Consider the following 12,592-nt stretch of genomic DNA (forward strand, 5'->3'; position numbering starts at 1 on the left):
CTCTTGTGGGGACCATGAATTGCATTCAATTTGAATTTGGTTTTTGAAGTACGCAAGGAGATGGATTTGGGTCTGCCCGGTCCACTCTGCACATTGACTTTGTAACTTTAAGAATACAGATATCGTCACTGCTTTCCTCCCTCAGTCTCTGCACTGAATGATTGTGATGAGGTAAGCGTTCTCCAAGGCGGCCTTCACGACACACGACAGCGCAGAGTCGCTGAGCAGAAACTGATAGCCAAGTTCCGCACACATGAGGACGGCCTAAACCGGGATGTTGGATTTATGTCACATTATCAGTAACCCCCACAGCTTTCCCCCTGATCTTACAGAATCTCACTAGCTGTTCTGTCTGGAGACAATACACATCTTTTTAACCTGTGTTGAATGCTCCCTCCACCCACATTGTCTGTACCTTTAAGACCTGGCTGGCTGTAGAGATTCGCATTCTAATTAGTATTCTGTAACTTGATTTCTGTGTCTGTGCACTGTTTGAGAGCAGATATCCACTCCATCTGACGAAGGAGCTTATGGTATTTGCTACCAAATAAACCTGTTGGACTTTAACCTGGTGTTGTGAGACTTCTTACTGAATGATTTCCCCAGAGATCCATCTCAACTCATCGGGTTCTCTCTCCTGTTGGTCCACTGCCCTCTAACCCTCCCTAAATCTTTTCCTCCAAGCCAACTCCCCAAACTATATTCAGGGCCACACTCTTGACCTTGCCACCTCACATGGCCTGGCTAGTTTCAATGTTTCAATTACATATAAGATCCCTGATCATTTCCCACTCTCCGGCCACATCCTCTTCCACACCCCAAACCTACCACATGTTGTATCCATTGCTGGAAAAAATGCCTATTAATTCAATCACAACGGCACTTTGACAATCCCAACACTCTTGCCATTGATACTCCATTTCTCACAACATTTCTGCAGCTACTGATTTACTCAACTGCACGTTCACCTGCACCTTTGATGTCCTAGTCTCCAGTAAATCTGTCACTCTCTCTTACATTTCCACCTTTCCATAGTACAGTGTTGATCTCAGCTCCCTTAAGCCCATGGGACACAGGTTTGAAAGGATAATGGTGGATAATTGGTTTAGTCGATCTGGCTAAACCACTTAAAACTCTATCAGGCACTGCTTTCATTTACTAAAACTGCTCACTATTCTAGGATCATCCTGGAATGAGAAGTTACACCCTGGCTTCTTTCCGCTGCCTCTTTTCTTATACCTCTTTCGTCTATCGCCTCTAACAAATGCATGGAACTGGTGGACTACTTCACCCACTAAGCTCGAGACAATCTGTCTATTCCTCCCTTCCACTAGCCCACCTGGCTATAACATCGGCTATCTGTGTCAGCCTTTCTGCTGTTGAAATTTCATCCATCCATCTTTAGACTTGACTATCCCAAAGCTTTTCTGGTTGGCCTCCCATTCTTCTTCCTCTGTTAACCTCAATACATCAGAAACCATACTGCTCTTATCCTATTTACCTAGTCCTAGCTGACCAGCCTTAACTCCCGGTCTACTAAAGCCTGCAATTTGAAATGACCAAACTTTGTTTGTCAACCTAAAGCTCAAAACATGTCCAACAACACTATTTCCATATGAAATTTGGGAAACAAGTCATTAGTTGAGAAAATAAAAGATTGGAAAGTTAAAAGTAGTTTTCAAAACACTCCTAGCAATGATTTACGTTTCGCACGGTGCCACGGGCATTAGAGGGAAGAAAGGAGACACCAAAGAGAGAGAAGAGTAACTGGGAATGGAGGGGCTGAAAGTCTGACCAAACTGGAAAGTTTTTAGGAGAGTTATGAGGAAAGTGTTAATGTGGCGCAGAGGTTTTGTACACAGAGTGTTTCACAGGGTAATGGCACGCTGACAGGAGGAGTGACCAATGATGAGATAGCAGACAATGCGAGGAGTAAGTCAGAGTCAAGGGGGTGGCAAATGTGTGTTCAGCTAATGTAAGTAAGAAGGAACAAACCCAAAAAAGGATTTGCAAACAAACCCAAAACACTGGAGAACATGGGTAAAAGCAATTACTGCGGATGCTGGAATCTGAAACCAAAAAGCCAGACCTGCTGAGATTTTCCAGTGTTTTCTCTTTTGGTTAGCCAGACCTGCTGAGATTTTCCAGCATTTTCTCTTTTGGTTAGCCAGACCTGCTGAGATTTTCCAGTGTTTTCTCTTTTGGTTTCAGAAAACCGTTCCCTCCGGGATAAACCTAGTCCATTCCTCCACTATACCCGACACCTCTCCTGTCACCTATGGCACCTTCCCATGCAATCGCAGAAGGTGTCACACCTGCCCCTTAGCCGCTTCCATGCTCGCCATCCAAGATCCAAAACACTCATTCCAGGTTAAGCAGTGTTTCACTTGCGCCTCTTTCAATTTGGTCTATTGCATTCGCTGCTCCCAATGTGGTCTCCTCTATATCGGAGAGACCAAGCGTAGACTGGGTGATCGCTTTGCTGAGCACCTTCGGTCTGTGCGCAATCAGGACCCTGACCTTCCGGTTGCTTGCCATTTCAACACACAATCCTGCTCCCATGCTCACATGTCTGTCCTTGGCCTGCTGCAATGTTCCAGTGAAGCTCAACGCAGTGAGAACAGCATCTCATCTTCCAGCTCAGCACTTTACAACCTTCCGGTCTCAACATCGAATTCAACAGCTTCAGATGATTTGCTCTACCCCACCTCGACCCCTCTGTTTTCATTCTATTTTATTTAATTTTTTACAGTGCTCTACCTTTTATTTCTTTATTGTCTTTCTTCATTTTTCTTCCCACTCTTTTCCCCTACTTTACGCCCCTTCCCTTACCTTTTCTCCCCTTTTGCCTCTCCTTATCTAAATCTTACCTCTGTCCCATCCATTTTTCTCCCCCCTCTCCCCCAACATCTTCATTTTAGCTTCTCTGTCGTTTCACACCCTTTATTCTCTCTGTGGACAGCTATTAACTGGTTTCCCTGGTTTCTGTGGCTATGACTCATCTTTCATTCCCTCCCCCTGCAGTATAATTATCTCCCACTTTCTGTGCCTTTTAGCTTTGACAAAGGGTCGTCTGGACTCGAAACGTCAGCTCTTTTCTCTCCTTACTGATGCTGCCAGACCTGCTGAGATTTTCCAGCGTTTTCCCTTTTGGTGACTGGAGAACATGGAGCTGGTGGAGCTTGGCGATACAGGAGTAATAGGATTGAGGAAAAGCCTTTAGTTTAATTGTAGTTTGTAACTGGGAAAAGGAGGGAACACAGTAAGAAGTCTCACAACACCAGGTTAAAGTCCAACGGGTTTATTTGGTAGCAAAAGCCACAAAAGAAGTGAACACAGTGAGAAAGTCATTCACTATCCAGGGCTTTAGCACCCAAATCTGCACTAACTCTCCAGTGCTGTACTGAGGGACCGCTGCACAGTCAGAGGAGCAATCTTTCGAATGAGACGTTGAACCCAGGCCCCGTTGGGTGGATGTAAAAGAACCCATGACATTATTTTGAAGACGAGCAGGGGAGTTATTCACAGTGTCCAAGTCAATATTTATCCCTCAACCAACATCACAAAAACTGATTAACTGGCCATTGCACAAATTGGCCATTGCGATTCCTCACTACAGCAGCGATTTCACCTTCAAAAGTATTTCATTAGCTGTAAAGAACTTTGAAATGTTCAAGATTGTCAAAAATGCTGAATAAATGCAAATCTTCCTTTCTTGCTAATGATCAATGCCTGTGGCGATGAAGGGATAGATGAGAGTTCCAGCAGCAGAGGAAGAGAAGCAGCAACACCATGCCCCTGAAGTGGAATGAAATAGCTAAAATAGAAATGAGAGCATAAAGAACGGCTCAGAGTTAAAGTCCATTCCGCAATTGATTCAGCCTGAACAGGCAGCTAAGAAGATTGACTGAAGCAGCATGAGAGCAACGAAGGTGCTGGCAGGAAGCATGCTTCAGTTTTGCTAAGGTTGAGCTGGAGGATAGCAATGACTCAGTCAAGTGTGGATGCTGGACAGCCAGTCAGAGACAACAGTGTTACCAGTGGAATGGGTGTTACAACAGAGAGGTAGAGTTGGACGCCAACAGCAGACTTGTGAATGTTTACCCTGTAACACCAAAGGGTGGGTGTAAGAGATTAATGGGGGAAAAAAATTATTCTGATAAACATTCACGAAGAAGGATTTCCCTGTTCTGATTACTTTAAGTGTTTTCAGAAGGCACTAATATGACTTAGGTTTTGATTAGAGTGTGATGTCAATCTGGATCACAGTTGAATGGAAGGCCATCTTTCCAAAATGGTCAATGTACAGGTTGGACAGGAGATCTCTTAAATAGTTAATTTGGCGTATTGACTTTTGTGTATGAGGCAAATATTTTGGTGTGCAGTGTATCTTCCGCTTAAATTTCAACATGTAGGTTTGTACTTGCAATATCAATGAAGAGAAATACTTGCATTTAGGTAGCACTTTTCACAACCACTGGCCATTTCAAAGTGCTTTAGAACCAAAGAATAAAATTTGTCATAACTAAGCGGTCATTCATCTCATTGCTGTTGCTATTATGTGAAGTATATGGTATTGTCCTGATATGATAAGCTGTATGTATAAATTCAAATGTTCTTTTTATACATGAAATTAATATTTTATGTCACTATGCCTCAAACAATTCTGTAACCACTTAAATCATTTACATATCTTTTTCTTTTGAAAGATAAAGGCAGTTTTCAAATCGGTAACATTCAATGGGTTGCATGTAAGGACTTCACAGTTACCATTGGGGCAAGACAAATAGAAGAATATATTTCTGTAAGTTTTGCACGTGGATAATGAGTGATCTGCAGAATTGTTTTATTTAATGAATTTTTTGTTTCTTTATTTGGTCCATCTTCTCTCCTTTGTTCAGTTGACTTTGTACCAGAAACTATTCCACAGCAGATAATGGATAGGACTCCCTTAGCCTTTCTACTTCAGCTTCTCAAATATGTGTAATGGGAAAGAAACAAAGGTTTGGCCATTTTTTCAGGACAACTTTAAAAGCATGGGAAATTTGCCACGTGGAGAATGATGAATTTAGAATCATAGAATCACACAACGCAGAAGAGGTCCTTCGGCCCATCGTGTCTGCAACAACACATAAGAAACACCTGACCCCCCACCTAATCCCATTTATCAGCAAGGCCCAAAGCCTTGAATGTTATGATGTGCCAAGTGCTCATCCACTTTTTAAAGGATGTGAGGCAACCCGCCGCTACCATCCTCCCAGGCAGCACATTCCAGACTGTCACCACCCTTGAGGTGAAATAGTTTTTCCTCATATCCTCCCTCAGGGGGTGGCAGTGGTTAGCACTGCTGCCTCACAGCACCAGGGACCCATGTTCGATTCCCAGCTTGGGTCACTCTCTGTGTGGAGTTTGCACATTCTCCCTGTGTCTGTGTGGGTTTTCTCTGGGTGCTCCAGTTTCCTCCCACAGTCTGAAAGACATGCTGGTTAGGTGCATTGACCCGAACAGGTACTGAAGTGTGGTGACTATGGGAATTTCACAGTAATTTCATTGCAGTGTTAATTTAAGCATTACTAGTGACTAATAAATACATTTTACTTTAAACCTCCTGCCCCTCACCTTGAACTTGTGTCCTCTCGTGACTGACCCTCCAACTAAGGGGAACAGCTGCTCCCTATCCACTCTGTCCATGTCTCTCATAATCTTCTACACCTTGATCAGGTCACACCTCAGTTTTCTCTGCTCCAAGTTTAACTCTAAATCATTCCGTTAATCAGTTCTGATGCCATGAGGTAGTGATGGGCATGTTAATATAATAGAACACAATAGTAAATGTTTTATAAAGCTTTTATTGTAAGTGTACTTGAGGAATGCAAAGACAGCTATAAACTGTGTAGCTTTCTTAAAGGCACGGTGGTAGAGTGGTTAGCACTGCTGCCTCACAGCGCCAGGGACCTGGGTTCGATTCCGGGCTTGGGTCACTGTCAGTGTGGAGTCTGCACGTTCTCCCTGTGTCTGCGTGGGTTTCCTCCGGGTGCTCCAGTTTCCTCCCACAGTCTGAAAGATGTGCAGGTTAGATGCATTGGCCGTGCTAAATTCTCCCTCTGTACTTGGGCAGGTGCCGGAGTGTGGCGACGAGGGAATATTCAAAATACTTCATTGCAGTGTTAATGTAAGCCTACTTGTGACACCAATAAATAAACTTCAAACTTTAAAGGTCTCCAAGCATTAAGCCCTGTTATCAAGGAGGGTAAACAGCCAATCATATTGAAGTATTCTCACAGATAGCAAACTATAAAGTACTATCCTTCACTTTTTAATTCTTATTTGGCAGAAAGCAAGATAAATACTTCGGACATACAGAAGGGATTAAGTTGAAACTTAAATATAAGGAACAAACTTTAAAAGAATATATTTTAAACATGCAGAAATTTTAATCATAATGGAAACATTTTTGTTATTCCAAAGCTTTATATTAGCTTTTCAGGGCCGGAGAGATTCCGAAGCAATAACTATGGAGTTAGTACACCATTAAAAATTCAGTTACACCTTATTCAACAAAGTGTAACAGCTTCAAGAGTTTTACAGGAGGACCAACATTGTAAAAGTCCAGTTCTCATCAATTCATTGATTGCTAATTGTTTGCAGTCTGGGGGTACCTCAGCAGTGCGCCCACTGGAGAAACAAAGAATTACTGACAACAACTTCTGGATTTCCACGTTTAATTGCATCTGTAGACTAAGAAATTACTATCAATTTCAGAGAAGCAAGGATGGTGAAAGCTGACACTCTCAGCTGCCTTTCCCATTGGAAAATCTGGGCTACTGTGTTCAGAGCAGAAATAAAAAATGTTGAAATAAAACGGACAATGTTGGAAAATCTCAGCAAACCTGACAGCGTCTGTGGAGAGAGAATAGAGCCAATGTTTTGAGTCAGGATCAGCATAAAAAATGCTGCTCTGACTATCTGTGGTGAGGGAGTGATGCTATGTATTGTTATAGAATCATAGAATCCTACAGCACGGAAGGAGGCCGTTTGGCCCATCAAGTCTGCACTGACCACAATCCCACCCAGGCCCTATCCCCATAACCCTATGCACTTACCCTAGCTAGTCCCCCTGACACAAAGGGATGATTTAGCATGGCCAATCCACCTAACCCACACATTTTTGGACTAATATTTGGAATAATATTTTGCATTTTTGCTTTCTACATATGATAATGCTGATAATCCCGTGATTTGACATGAGGATTTATTTAGAAAAAAAGTGCAGTGATAGCTTTGGAGGAGGGGAATACTGCAATCACCTTTAGTATCCCAATACTAACCAAGGAACAATCACCACAAGCATGTGTGTGTGGTATATAGATATAGGATGGCTATAATGCATTCTGTCTTTGAAGACACTGCTGACAGTGGCTGTTTAAGATCACGCAGGTAGAATAATCACACGCATACTTCATTCACTGGATAATTTTTGATTCATGCGGAAATATACCCCAGCACAAGGGAGCAGCTCCAAGGATATGCAAAATTGAGGTGGGAGGCAACGGGGGGGGGGGGGGGGCGGGGAGCATTTTACTGCTTTTCATTTCCTGACAGCAATTTCATTGCAGTTTCATTCATAAGAATTGTGATGTACTCTGAACAGACCTGGGAGTTTTCCAATTGCTGGCTTCATTGCCTGGACTACCTGAAAGAAGAGGAGTTTGAATACTATATTCATCATCATTATCGTGTACAGTGGAGTATACCAACTCGGAGGAAGCCCATCCCACGAGCCACAGCCTCTACTTACTTCATCATTAAAATCTCGAAGGTTAAACCACCTGTGAGTAACCCACAACTTTTTATCTGATGAATTTCAGACTGTACGTGGTTAGCGTTACAAGGTTTACACCGGGAAAAGTGTGGGTGGTATGGGTGGCACAATGGTTAGCATTGCTGCCTCACAGCACCAGGAACCCGGGTTCAATTCCGGCCTTGGGTCACTGTCTGTCTGGAGTTTGTACATTCTCCCCGTGCCTGCGTGGGTTTCCTCCCACACTCCACAAAGTTGTGCAGATTAGGTTGATTGACCATGCTAAATTGCCCCTTAGTGTCATTGATTTGATTTATTATTGTCATATGTATTAGCATACAGTGAAAAGTATTGGTTCTTGCGTGCTAAACAGACAAAACATACCGTTCATTGAGAAGGAAATGAGAGAGTGCAGAATGTAGTGTTACAGTCATAGCTAGGGTGTAGAGAAAGGTTAACTTAATGCAAGGTAAGTCCATTCAAAATTCTGACAGCAGCAGGGAAGAAGCTGTTCTTGAGTCAGTTGGCATGTGACCTCAGACTTTTGTATCTTTTTCCCGAAGGAAGAAGGTGGCAGAGAGAATGTCCAGGGTGCGTGGCGTCCTTAATTATGCTGGCTGCTTTGCCAAGGCAGTGGGAAATGTGGACAGAGTCAATGGATGGGAGGCTGGTTTGCATGATGGATTGGGCTACATTCACAATCTTTTGTAGTTCCTTGCGGTCTTGGGCAGAGCAGGAGCCATACCAAGCTGTGATACATCCAGAAAGAATGCTTTCTATGGTGCATCTGTGAAAGTTGGTGAGAGTCGTAAATACATGCCAAATTTCCTTAGTCTTCTGAGAAAGTAGAGGCGTTGGTGGGCTTTCTTAACTATAGAGTTGGCATGGGGTGGCCAGGACAGGTTGTTGGTGATTTAGACGCCTAAAAACTTGAAGTTCTCCACCCTTTCTATTTTGTCCCAAGGGGATGTGTCAAGGGGATTAGCAGAGTAAATATGTGGGATTATGGGGATAGGGCCTGGATGAGATTGTTGTTGGTGCAGGCTCGATGGGCCCAATGGCCTCATTCTGCACTGTAGGGATTCTACAATCAACTGAGGCCAGGAACTAGAAGGCAGGCACTGGGATCTTACGGGCAAATTATTGTGTTTCATTCTTGCTGTAGGATAGGGTGCAAGAATCTAAACAGGTGCTGTCTGCATCAGAAAGTGATTGGAGAGGATTGTATGCACCAAAGAGGCTATTGTGAATTCAATGCAAATCAGGCAACACTGCCTTTATATATGAAACCATTCCATTTTAAATTACTTTTCCAGGCATTAGTAATAACTAATAAATTCACTGTCAACCTAATGTTTTCAACTTTAAATGGGGGCAATGTCAAAGGTTGAAGAATCAATGTTTATTGGTCATGGGATGAAGCTTATATGTTCTCAGGAGTCTTTTCCAATGAAAGAGATAAATCTTTGTGATCAGTGAGTGGAACACTGGTTGCTGTTGGTCGGCCATGAGTGAGGTTGAGGTTTACCTCTGGTCCTTCAGAAACATGAGGGAAACATCCCATGTTCTTCTGGTCCTTGAGCTCAATTCGATGTGTGTTTGACATGACACATCAGACACAGCACATCAGTGGCAATATTCAGCCTGACCTGAAATTTTACAAGTTTGTGTCTTCGAATATCTGATAGACTGAAATCCTGAAGGAGTAAACCAAACAGGAGACAAACATGCAAAAGCATCAATCCATCATATAATGAATCTTACATCTTGCAGCTTTTAAATGGACCTTGCATCAATCATTGCATTGAGTATGATCCTCTTAATGTTTTCAGGTGTTTCCAGTTGAAGTTTACTTCTTTTTTGAATCAAACAGACTCCTGCACAGGTAAATAGTTTATTTATAAATTGTAACAGTTATTTGGGTGCTTATACTCAGTCTTGATGTGGGTGTCATTGACAAGGTGAGCATTTATTGACCACCCCTTGTTGGACTGAGGTGATTGTGAGCCTTCTTCATAAAGAGTGGTTTTGATACAACTTAATGGCCTGCACTTGCCACTTCAAAGGGAAGAGTCAAACACATTATTATGGGGCTGGAGTCACATATAGGCCAGACTGGGCAAACACAGCAGATTTCCTATCCTGAAGGACATCAGTGAACCAACAATCCAACATCTTATGGGCACTTTTACAATTCCAGCTAATTTTCCTATTGAGTGATTGCATTGTTAGACAACGCGATACTGTCTCGAGTTTTGATAATGGGTCATTTGGACTCGAAACGTCAGCTCTTTTCCCTTACAGACGCTGCCAGACCTGCTGAGATTTTCCAGCATTTTCTCTTTTGGTTTCAGATTCAAGCATCCGCAGTAATTTGCTTTTATCCAGTAACACTGTCATGCCTGGTTTTTCAGGGTAAGGTGCAGAGGGTGAGGTTGCACATCAGTAAAGTTCTTCCCTGCTGCAAAGTCCTTTACTAAATTGCCAGTCAACAAATCACTTCACATACCATTCCTCTATTAACCATCAAAAATGATTCATTGTCTTTAATGTCCCTCCATGGGACAGATTTCACTGCTTATTTGACATCTTGACACTTATCTGCTATATTGTAATGGGATATTAATGCAAAACAAATCAAATCCTTGCTTAAAGTCTAAACCATTAAACACAAATCATTTGCTGTCTCTTCTGTAGAGGTTTAAATCCTAACAAAGGTTCAAATTGCATTGGGAATAGAGAGTAAAGCACTGAGCAACTTTAATAAAACTCAACTCACTCTCAGGTAGCTTTCTTTTAAATATGTTTTTGGGGTTGATGGGGAGATTATTACTTTTTTTCTTATTATTTATGGACATATTGACATGTTGGAGATTGGCAGCCAATGCCCTCTGCTATTGGCAGCATACATTTTTGAAGGATTACCAGTTACGATGCAATCACTAAGTTTGAGTGAGCAAAGTAAAGCATTTTTACTCTAGAACAATGGTGTAATCTGGACTGAGGTCAAGAGGAAGAATACAATTTATAGCTTGAAAACCATTTGTTTGTATTAGTTACAAACTGTACTTCACAATAGCGACACTTGTGTTTACCAGCACCAATCGCACTATGGCACAGTGGTTAGCACTGCTGCCTCACAGCGCTAGGGGCCCAGGTTCGATTCCCAGCTTTGGGTCACTGTCTGTGTGGAGCTTGCACATTCTCCGTGTCTGCGTGGGTCTCCTCCGGGTGCTGCGGTTTCCTCCCACAGTCTGAAAGATATGCTGGTTAGGGTGCATTGGCTATGCTAAATTCTCCCTCGGTGTACCCGAACAAGTGCCAGAGTATGGCAACTAGGGGATATTCACAGTAACTTCATTGCAGTGTTAATGTAAGCCTACTTGTGATACTAATAAATAAACTTTAACAATTGCTTAAGTTTACTGCTTGTCTTAAATGATTTTTTTCTGAGAAATATTTTATTCATGCACTGTACTGAAAGTTTTATATTAATAGCAGAAAACTAAGAAGGGTGTTTTTTTTTCCAGACCAGGTGAATCAAGATTCAGAGAAAAATGGCTAAAAGACATAATCGAAAGCAAAATTCTGTTAATGCAACAAGTGACCTTTTAGGATTTTTGAGCAGTTATATATTAGGTATATAAAAGGGGAGAAACTAAATTGAACTCTATCTTTGATCATTTTCTTTACTTTCTCCAATTTTCAATCCTTTTTTAAAAGATAGGGTCCACTTGTTGTAATGGTTTCATTGGCCCAGGTTGCTCTCTGCCTCTACTTTGTCTAAGCTCATCATATCCACTTACGAGACCTAATGCGGAGAGGTGCCAGGCCATTCAACACTGGTTATCAGTATAGCTTCAACAGCTCCCACTTAGCTGCCTCCCACAATTGACATTCTTACTGTATGAGTGTACGGGCGGCACGGTAGCACAGTGGTTAGCACTGCTGCTTCACAGCTCCAGGGACCTGGGTTCGATTCCCGGCTTGGGTCACTGTCTGTGTGGAGTTTGCACATTCTCCCCGTGTCTGCATGGGTTTCCTCCGGGTGCTCCAGCCTCCTCCCACAGTCCAAAGATGTGCAAGTTAGGTTGATTGGCTATGCTAAAAAAAAAATTGCCCTTAGTGTTCCTGAGATGCGTAGGCTAGAGGGATTAGTGGGTAAATATGCAGGGATATGGGGGTAGGGCCTGGGTGGGATTGTGGTCGGTGCAGAGTCGATGGGCCGAATGACCTCTTTCTGTACTGTAGGGTTTCTATGAGGTAGCATCACAGTTGCCGCTGCCCTTCATCTCCCAGTAGAGATGATCAAGAGTAGTGATTAATTCAGTTGACCTTTCCTCACCCTAAACCAGGGACACTCGAGGTCAATATAATGCCAATACTCATCTAACTCAATGGAAACCAGGGATCAGAACCAGGGCATTTTGGCCTTGATCATCTTGATTATACATCTTGAACCATCATAGAGCAAAGATTTATTTTCCTTATTGCATGTTTTACAAAAAATGATAATGAGTACAAAAGAATAAAGGAAAACATTAATTTTTGTTCTATGGCAAATAAACCTGTTTCATATAAGCTCCAGTGTTGTTGTTTCAATCGATGAATATGTGATTGAAGGCATCAATCACAGTGTCGAGAGCTTCAAGTTTTTAGGTGTCCAGATCACCAACAACCTGTCCTGGTCCCCCCATGCCGACACTATAGTTAGGAAAGCCCACCAACACCTCTACTTTCTCAGAAGACTAAGGAAATTTGGCATGTCATCTATGACTCTCATCAACTTTT

The sequence above is a fragment of the Mustelus asterias genome, chromosome 4 (assembly GCF_964213995.1).
Source record: "Mustelus asterias chromosome 4, sMusAst1.hap1.1, whole genome shotgun sequence".
Classification (NCBI taxonomy): Eukaryota; Metazoa; Chordata; class Chondrichthyes; order Carcharhiniformes; family Triakidae; genus Mustelus; species Mustelus asterias.